Source organism: Suricata suricatta, chromosome 12 (assembly GCF_006229205.1).
Source record: "Suricata suricatta isolate VVHF042 chromosome 12, meerkat_22Aug2017_6uvM2_HiC, whole genome shotgun sequence".
NCBI classification, from domain to species: domain Eukaryota; kingdom Metazoa; phylum Chordata; class Mammalia; order Carnivora; family Herpestidae; genus Suricata; species Suricata suricatta.
This window is the reverse complement of record NC_043711.1, coordinates 51,453,966-51,464,255: the sequence shown is the minus strand read 5'-3', so window position 1 is coordinate 51,464,255 and position 10,290 is coordinate 51,453,966. Positions and strand designations below refer to the sequence as shown.

Sequence of the window (10,290 nt, the reverse complement as noted above, 5' to 3'; positions counted from 1 at the left end):
ATGTTTGGAGCATAAATATTTACAATTGTTAGGCCTTTTTGGTAGATAGACCCCTTAATTATGATCTAATGCACTTCTTCACCACTGGTTACAGTCTTTATTTTATTTTATTTTTTTTAGGGAAGAAAATAAATCTGTATATTTTATTTAACATTCATTCTTACATTACAGTGATGCCAAAACAATCTGCTTCTACAGACACCTTGTTATAATCCTAAAAACACACATACACATTTAGCAGGATCTTCTACATTCCTAAATAAATTACATGCCTGATATACATTAACCAATAAAAAATACCACTGCGAGAATTCAGGACATTTATTTTTCTGCATGGAGATCTAACTACTGTACAACACACACACACACACACACCAAACCCACGGAGCAACGGTGTGCAATAGGTAGTGAGAGACACTGAAAATAAGCATATTTAAAATGCCTACAAACAAGTTTTTTGTTTGTTTTTTTAGTAAACAAAATATTTTCAGTCCTTGACACCTTCTCACACTCACCTAGCACCACAGATGAAAGGACTTATAGTAAACGTGTACAATTTCATGCTTAAAACCTAAAGCATGCATGGAATAAAATTTACACATTATGATCTACTCTATAAGTATACAGTACATACTTCTAATATTTTATACATTAAATTACCCTGCAGCATTTTGAAACTTTAACATTTATGCAAAACAACTTTTTAAAGACTTATGAAACAAGTTCTCAAGGATCACCTCCAGGCTGTGTACATAGGCATTGGTTTGGTTAAGTGGGAGAATGGCAGCAGCCTCAGGTTCATACTGAATGCAGACGGTGTGCATGTCAACTCATGTAAAAAATACATATATACATAGATGGGACAAAGATTTGTGCAGTTGGAATCACCAGTGCAAATGCATGCATTTGAGGTACTTATTTTTCCATGGTCAGATATGATTATGCATAGTCATGTTCCTCAAGTGCTAAATATTTCAGACCTGATCAAATGAAAGCTCTAAGATCTGTAAATATAAGGTATTTATATAGTTAATTTCTAAGCAGTCTGCCATTAAAGGACATTCATTTAAAATTATACGTTTACATATTTAGCTTAAAATGTTTGCCAACCAGTAAATTTTCTCATTGTAAAGAGACTGACTGGCAATTACACCTGGCCAAATGATTTTAAATAGCATACTTGAAATTCTAGCAAGAATTGTAGTGAAATAGTAAAATACTTCACTATTGCTTCATTGGACTGAGAAACCTAGAAGGCAGAGATAAACAATGCTCAGTGATGAAAGGTGGATCCCCACAAAGTGGTGTGTGCCCCCACATGGCCTCTGCCCAGTAAAAATTAAGCGCTCTCCAAGTTATCAATGCCATTGGCATCCACATGGATATCAGGGTCCCCAAACAAAGATGAAGGGACAAAGTGGCTAACTGTGGGACACAAACAACTCTTAAGCTCTGGCAATTCTTGCTTCAGACGTTCCAACTGCTCCACTTGGAATATATTTGGCTGTTCAGGCATCCAATCATATATCCTATCATAAGTTAGACCATTAACTCCAAACTCCTTCAATTTCTTTCTGTTTTCGGGATCGTTGGTGTCATCACCCCAGCAGAATATGACTAGTCCCTTAGCTTTTGCCTCTTGAATATGGGATGAGTTTCTGAGCAGGTCTTCAGTATGTACATTTATCCCCAGTAGGTTTTCAAACTGTGAAAAGCTCATTGCAATGGAAGTTGTCCGGAATCTGAGGTCCATGAGTTCAGGGTAAATATCTGATTTTCCTTGAGTCAAAAATAATATGGGGTATTTGTTCTGCTTTTGCTGAACCATTGTGCAAATATCTGCATCAAATGAAGAAAACACTATTTCCTTTTTTCAGTATTTTCTAACACAGTTTTTAAAATTATATCCAAAAACAGATTCATGTCAAACTACATTGATAAATTACCATCCCACATTCCATCCCTTTGTTGGCAGATCCATTTTATTTCTATGTTAAACCCTGCATCTTCTGGCAAAGACTCTAAAACCATCTTTAGAGAAGGAAATGGCTGATTTTCAGAAAAATAATTTTCTTCCTCAATCACAGATTCCTTCAGATCTTTAGATTTAAGTGCAGTCACATGAGCAAGCTTTAACAACTGGAGTTGGTCAAATGTTAATTCCTTTACTGGAATTTCAAATAATTCAACTGGATCAGCATCAAATTTCTTTTTCATTGTCAAACAACAGGTGAGATCATGATACACCACAGGCACAAAATCTTTTGAAAGCTGCACATCAAATTCTACAAAGGCTTCCCCATGACTAGCAGCGTTTCTTAAAGAAGCAATAGCATTTTCTTGAACTTTAGCAAGTTGAGCAGTTGTTGTAAAATTCCCTGCACCACGATGTCCAACATCCAATGGTATTCTTGGCTTCCAATACTTGGAAAATGAAGATTTCATGTCACAACTGTATCCTGGTAATGGCTTAATAATTATATAGTCAATTCTCACTTTGCCTATTGTTTTTCTGGAATTTCTGCTCATGATGGGAAGAGTGAGAATTCCAGCACTCTTCCCACTCTCAGCAATGGTGGACGATAAGAGACATGCTGTCCTCACGTGTTCAGGAAGGGCATCACCCTGAACCAACGTGTTCACTGAGATCTTCCTCAAAAAAAATCAAATATTAGTTCCAGGTTATCTGGCTCCATTGTCTGTATGCTGTACTCTGTCCAACGACCAGGCTGTAAGCCATACCCACACTCTGGCTATGAATGCCTGCACTTGAATTCATGGTCGCTTATTAAGGAAATCTCCAGGCTGTTGGACATCTTGTGAAGAACGGTGGGAGACACCCTATCATCATCATCTTCTTCCAAGCCCTCCAGTGTCAACTTTACCCTAAGTCTAGATTTCTTTAATTTTTTCTTTGTTATCGAGACAGGAGATTTTTCAGAATAATGCAAACATAATCTTATTTCAGTCTGACATGTTAGCCATCCAGAATCCAGGGTTTCAACACTATTGTGAATTCCAAACTGTCCATCGTCAATAGTCATTTCATTTTCTAAAGGGGTTATTGATTGTGGTTGTAGATGAGTCTCCCACTTGTAAACTATGACTTGGCATGGACCACCGATAGTCTTTGGTTCTAAAAAAAACCCTTTGAAGTAGCGGTACTGAACTGATACTCCTCTAGTGAGGACGATGGTTGCTTTCCATAACATGATTTCAATTTTCTTCAATAAGGCAAACGTGGCTGGTCCCTTGAAGTTATGTAGCTAAGTGTTATCTGTTCACATAACTTTGACCAGGTTGGCTGAAAGGGACTTCAGACAGGTGACAGGGCAGCTCAAGCATCCAGAGCAGAGCTGTGTTTTAGAAACGAATTCAGAAAGTCATGAGGTTTTACTTCAGATTAGAATGGCTGATCTGAAACTTTCACTGGTCTCATTTTTGGGAAGTAGAGCCACAGCATTTTGAGGACTCCAGTTTCCCAAAGCATCACAGCTTCCACATATGGCAAAAACTTCTCCTGGTAAGAGTTCCTCTTATTTCAAAGGTAACCTGAGGAGATGTCATTCTGATGGGTTTATTTTAGAATGCTGTGCTTCCAGGTCCGTGGGTCCACGCCGTCGCCACCACTGCCTGAGAGCGAGGGCCGCAGGCCAGAGATGCCCAGTGCCCACCGTCTGCGCCTCGCCAGCGCTCCCCCGGGGAGCCCGCGGCAGCGCTGGAGAGCAGGAAGCGGCTCCGCTCCTACAGTCTTTATTTTAAAATCTAGATTGTCTGATATAAGTATGGCTACTCTGGCTTTCTTTTGTTGAATATTAGCATGATACATGGTTCTCCATCCCCTTATTTTCAATTTGAAGGTGATTTTAGGTCTAAAATTAGACTCTTGTAAACAGAATATAGATTAATCTTGTTTTCTTATCCATTCTGTTATCTTGTGTCTTTTGATTGGGGTGTATAGACCACTGACATTTAGAGTGAGTACTGAAAGATATAAATTTATTGCCATTATGTTGCCTGTAGAGTTGTAGTTTTTGGTAGTGTTCTCTTGTCCTTTCAAGTCTTTGTTGCTTTTGGCCTTTTTGTTGTTGTTGTTTTCCCATCTTTTCTCCCCTCAGAGAGTCCCTCTTAAAATTTCTTGCAGGGCTGGTTTAGTGGTCACGAACTCCTTTAACTTTGATTGTCTGGGAAACTTTTTATCTCTCCGATTTTGAATGACAGCCTTGCTGGATGAAGAATTCTTGGCTGCCTATTTTTCCAATTCAGCACATTGGATATATCCTGCCACTCCTTTCTGGCCTGCCAAGTTTCTGTGGATAGGTCTGCTGCAAACATAATCTGTCTTCCCTTGTATGTTAAGGATTTTTTGTCTCTTGCTGCATTCGTGATTCTTTCCTTGCCTGAGTATTTTGTGAATTTGACTATGATATGCCTTGTTGATGGTCGGTTTTTGTTGAATCTATTAGGAGTCCCCTGTGCTTTCTGGATTTTGATGTCTGTGTCTCTCCCCAGGTTAGGAAAGTTTTCTGCTATGATTTGCTCACATAAATTTTCTACCTCTTATTCTCTCTCTTCATCTTCTGGGACCTCTATGATTCTGATGTTATTCCTTTGTAATGAGTCACTGAGTTCTCTAATTTGTATTTTGTGCTCTTTTGTCTTAGTCTCCCTCATTTTTCTACTTCATTATTCTCCATAAATTTGTCCTCCATATCACTGATTTGCTGCTGTGCCTCATCCATCCTTGTTGCCATGGCATCTATTCGAGATTGCAGCTCAATTATAGCATTTTTTATTTTATCCTGAGAAGTTTTACTTTTTTTTATCTCCACAGAAAGGGATTCTAATCTATTTTAAACCCCAGCTAGTATTCTACTTATCAGGATTCTAAATTCTGGTTCAGACATCATGCTTGTTTCTGTGTTAACTAACTGCCTGGCTGTCATTTCATCCTGTACTTTCTTTGGAGTGAATTCCTTTGTTTTGTCATTTTGGAGGAAAAATAGGAATTACTAAAGTAAAAAAAACAAAAACAATACAAGGAAATAAAATAAAGGATGCTAGATCCTATGTGCATTTTCATCTGGTTGTTGAAAGAAGCTTAATAGATTAGAGAAAAAAGGTAAAGATAAGAAAAGAAGAAAAAAAAAGAAAAGAAAAAAGGAAAACATTTGAAAATTTGAAAAAATAAATAGAATAAAATGAAATGATGAAAGTAAAATAGAATTTTAAAAATTTACAAAAGTAAAAAATATAGTAGAAAAATATTTTTAAAAAATCTTTTTAATAAAAAAGGAAAATAAAAATAGATATTTTTTCTTTCTGTATTCAAGAATAAGGAAAGAAAAGAAAAAGAAATGAATAAAAGGACTAGTGAAAAGAATGGAGTATGATTGAAATTACATCTGGTTTCCTGTAGAAGACAAGTTATGAAGCACTTTATAGTCTGTAAACTAAGCAGGCAGAGAGACTTGTGTTGGTCAAGAGCACTATTGGCCCATTTGGGTGGGGTTTAGTGTAATGGCTCCATTCTCCAGTAGATGGCTCTGCTTAGCTTAATGGGGTGGATTGCTGTGGTGCATGTAGGCATGTATGTGCATGCACGGGAGGGGTGAAAATGGCATCACCCAACAAGCCGGTCTCTAGTATTGGAACTCTGTGCTCTCCACAAGTGGCAATCAAGAACCCCTCCTTTGTCTCCTGCTTCTGTCCACTCTCTGCTTCTACATTGTCTGTGACCAAGCTGTCAGGCTGCCAGGCAACACCTCCCTCCTAAGTTTTATCTCAACTGGCTGTGTTTCCTAACCGCTCACTTCTAAGGGACTGTGGCTTTGACCCACTCAGAACTTCTGGGGGTGCCGGCCCTCCCCCAGGAACATTTGGGAGACTGTGCTGCTGCTGGTGATGCCCAGAGCCTGGGGCTGGGTACCAGCCCACCTCTGAAAAAGTTCATGCAATCATGTAGCAGCAGCTTTTCAGGGATTATGGGAAATCACAACACACATCTGGTGCCAGGCTTCACCCTTAACGTCCTTGTTCCAGCACCAGCGAATGTGGCTGTTCTCCGAGGTCTGCTGGCACCTTTGCCTGTGGGGGGAATCGCACTGCCTCTACCAAATGTCCTCCCAGCAGGGGAACTGCCTCTCCTCCTGGGCCTGAGGACCCCAAGGATCTTGCTTTCTACTCATGGGGAGTGGCCCTTCCCACCAGATCATTGCCAGACATTGAGCTTCAGAGTTTCAGACTCTGTGCTCCCCTTGTTTGTAGAGTCATAATGGGCTCCTTTCTAACCTTTTTTGTTCAGTCCCTGAGGCTGTTTCCACTTCTCTACTTTCTCTCCAGCTGCTTTGGTGGGGGGGGTGTACTTTTCTCATACTCTCCCCCCATCTCCATCCTCTCTACTCAAGCAAAAACAGCAGCCTGCTCTCCACAGCTTCTCTCTCCCCCAGTTCACCTCTCCATGCTGCCTACCTGCCGAGTTCGGTGGTTCAGGCTGTGCAGATTGTTGTGTTAATCCTCAGGTCAGTTTTCTAGGTGTGCTGGATGGTTTAGTGTTGATCTGGCTGCATTTCAGGGACCAGAGACAAAAAATCTTCCATGCTGTTCTGCCATCTTGGCCCTAATCTCATTTTTTGGATTATGCATTTCTCGTACATAGAAATAGAGTTGATTTTTGCACATTTATCTTGTATCCTGCAACCTTCCTATACTCAGTTATTAGCCCAATAGTTCCACTCTTCTTTCTTTCCTTTCTCCCTTCTTTATTTGTGATTTCTTCTTCTTTCTCCTCTTCCTCTTTCCCTTCTTCCCCTTCTCCTCCTTCTTCTTTCTGGTGTTCATTCCTTAGGATTAGAACAGATACCCTTGTCTCATTCATTATCTTAGAGGGAAAGCTTTCAGTCATTAACCAGTAAGTAGCAGTAGCTTTTTCATAGATGTCTTTCATCAAGTTGAGAATGTTCTATTATATATTTCTATTCCTAGTGGGTTGAGATTCTTTTATTGTGCAAAGGCATTGGGTTTTGTCTAATGCTTTTTTTCTACAACTATTGAGATGTGCAAGTGATTTTTGTTTATTATTCTATTGATATGATCACTTGACTTTTGGATGGTGAACTAACCTTGCCTTTCTGGGATAAATCTCATTTTGTTATAGTGTATAATCCTTCCTATACATTCATGGATTCAGCTTATTAGTATTTTGTTGAGGACTTTGCATCCATATTCACAAAGGATATTGTCTATATGTAACTGTTTATATATATATATAAACAAAGCATGTTGGTCTGTGGTTTTCTTATGTCTTTTTCCTGTTTTAGATATTAAGGTAATATTGGACCTTTATAATTTTTATTTCTGTATAGTTGGTAATGTCTCCTCTTATTATCCTGATTTTAGTAATTTGAGTCTTCTCTTCCTTTCCTGGTGATCTATTCAAATGTTTCTCAATTTTGTTTATCTCTTCAAGCAAACAGCTTTTGGTTGTATTAATTTTCTCTATTGTTTTTCTGTACTCTCATTAATTTCCACCATAATCTTTCCTTTTGCTCACTTTTAGCTCAATTTGCTCCTCTTTCTCTGGTTTCTTAGGGTTATTAATTAAAGTTAGGCTGTTGATTTGACATCTTTCTCCTTTAAAAAAAAGTTTATTTATTTTGAGAGAGAGAGGGAGAGCACTAGTGGGGGAGGGGCAGAGATCAAGGGAGAGAGAGAATCCCAAGCAGGCTCTGTGCTGCCAGAGTCAAGTCAGATTTGGGGCTTGATCTCATGAACTATGAGATCATGACCTGAGCTGAAACCAGGAGTTGGTTGCCTAACTGACTGAGCCCCCAGTTGTCCCCTGTATCCGTTTCTATAGGTGTATACAGTTATATGATTTTCTAATTTCATTCTAGTGTAGGCAGAGTATACACTTTATATGATTTCAGTCTTTTAAAATTTATCAAATTTTGAATTTTATTGAGACCACTCTTATGGCCTAGTTTATGCTACATATTACTGCATGGTTCATGTATTTGAAATAAAGATATTCTGCAATTATTAGAGGGTATTTCTCTTAAAATATTTATTAGATCAAGATGATTGACAGTGTTCAAAGTTTCTTTGGCTTACTGATTTTGTCTATTTTTTCTTCAGTTACTGAGAGATATTACATTGCCAAACATGATGGTAGATTTGTCTATTTTTCCCTCACACTGTGGGGTTTTGCTTTATTTATTATGAAATTCTGTTAATAAGTGCATATACATTTAGGATTGAATTGACTCTCTTAGCCTTATGAAAAGGTAGTCTTTATCTCTTATAGTTCTCCTTGTCTTAAAGTCAGTTTTGTCTGATATTTACACAGTAACACCAGCTTTCTTTTGCTCACCATTTACGTGGATGTCTTTTTGTCTTTTGTACTAAGACACAGGCCTACGGCTTGATCTTTACTCTTTAGGTGTGGCCTTTCTGAGCTATCAGGTGAATGTCCAAGACATTTGGTGAGGTCTGTCCACTGTGACTGCTATGGAACTCCATCAGGTGACCACCAGTGTCTTCATTCAACCTTTAGTGACAGCATTCACTCTCTGCTGGGCTTTGCAGGGTCTTCCTGTAGGTGTGCACTCCGGCTTTGGCCAAGAACCTATCAGAAACTCCCACATGGACTTCTTCTCCCCCTGTCATCGTCCCCTGCATAACTCCCTTTCCTCTGGTACTTTGCCCTGCTGGCATCAACAACTTCAGCAGATTCAAACTGCTCTCTGCCACCATCCTACATTGTGATCTGGAAAGTACCTCCAGGCTGAACATCAGGGTGAACATGATGCTTCACTTGTGTGTGTCCCTTCTTTCCCTCTGGCTGTTGCCTTTTTCATGGATGAAAGTGAAATTTCCATTATTACTTTTTCTAATTTCATAAGTTCAAATGAACACAGTAAAAAGATTAACAGCATACAGGAAGTTATATGGTAAAGAGTACATCATCATCTTGACTCTAAATATCCCAATGTCACCAGCATCTTAGCTATCCTTTCAGGGCTATTCTATAGATGTTCCTTTTCAAAAGCAGAAATTACAGGTCAAACAGGCACTGCTGATGTCCTGCCCATACTCCGTGTGCTTGCTGTATACATTGACTCAGCTTCCAACTCCAAGTACCTGAGGTTTCTTGCCTACAGGTTTTTTTGGTCACAGGAGTCCTCTAGCCTGCACCAGGGCAGAAGACTGTAGTGCCAGGAACTTAATCCCTCCCTCTAAAAACTGACCTCAACCAATGACTAGCAGGAGTCCATATATAAATGCGCCATCTTCTTGCCTTTCTACTGGGATCGCTGAGGTGCATTCAACACTGTCTCCCAGAGCTCTTCAGAGGGATTGAGGCTCAGTTACTGAAAAATTAATTTGTTCAGTAGCACACCCTTTGTTGGCTCCCCCTCCCCGCTTTCTCATCTCACTTTCCTCTCCCCTACCAATGCTTTCTGGGAAAAACTATTTACATTCACTTCTCTCTCTTAAGGTCTGCTTCTGGGGAAATGTGACCCAAGACACTATATATTACAGTTCGATTTGTCTGCCTAGCAATAAATATCTGAGATCACTCTGCACTGATTCCAGCATCCAACCCCTTGTCGACATTACCATGTGGCTCAAGCCTCCATCGCCTCTCCTCTGGATTACTCTGCAGTGACATCCTAACAGGCTTCCTTGTTTTTGCTATTGTGTCCCACTCCCCACCCATCTTGAACACAACACTGGAGTCCTGCTAACTCTGCCAGGGTCTCTCCCCTGCTCAGAGCCCTCTACCAACTCCCCATCACAGAGTAAATACTGAAGTCCTTGATGGCCGTTAGGACCCTACATGAGCTGACCTCACTTATTCTCTCCCCCTTCTGTTGTTCCTGCCACTCTGGTGTCCTCTGTTTCTGGAATGTACCAGGTACTCTTCCACTCACCTGGGCACTCTTGAGCCTTTGCTCTGGCTGTTGCCTCTGCTTGGGGGACTTTTCTTCAGGTATCTCTATAGCTAGCTGTGTCCCTTCTTTTGGGACCTCATTCACACACGTTCTGTGTCAGGCCTTTTAAAGAAACAGTCTACACTTTAACACCACTCCCTCACCATTCCTGTCTTTGTTCCCTGTCTTGTTTTTTCTCTTTACCACATCTCACCAACATGCAATGCTCTGGAGTCACCTTGTTCCTCTTTGAATGTCTGTTATCTTCCCACTAGGCTAATATGAAAACAATATCCATATAGTGTCTTATTATTACCATCACCATCACCCTCCCCAGAGCTGGTTTATAAGCTGG

General features: G+C 39.9%; 1 pseudogene; it reads right to left on the bottom strand.

The window, feature by feature from the left end:
* Positions 1-1,339: 1,339 nt before the first annotated feature.
* On the bottom strand, positions 1,340-3,213 carry LOC115274800 (annotated as a pseudogene).
* Positions 3,214-10,290: the final 7,077 nt, after the last annotated feature.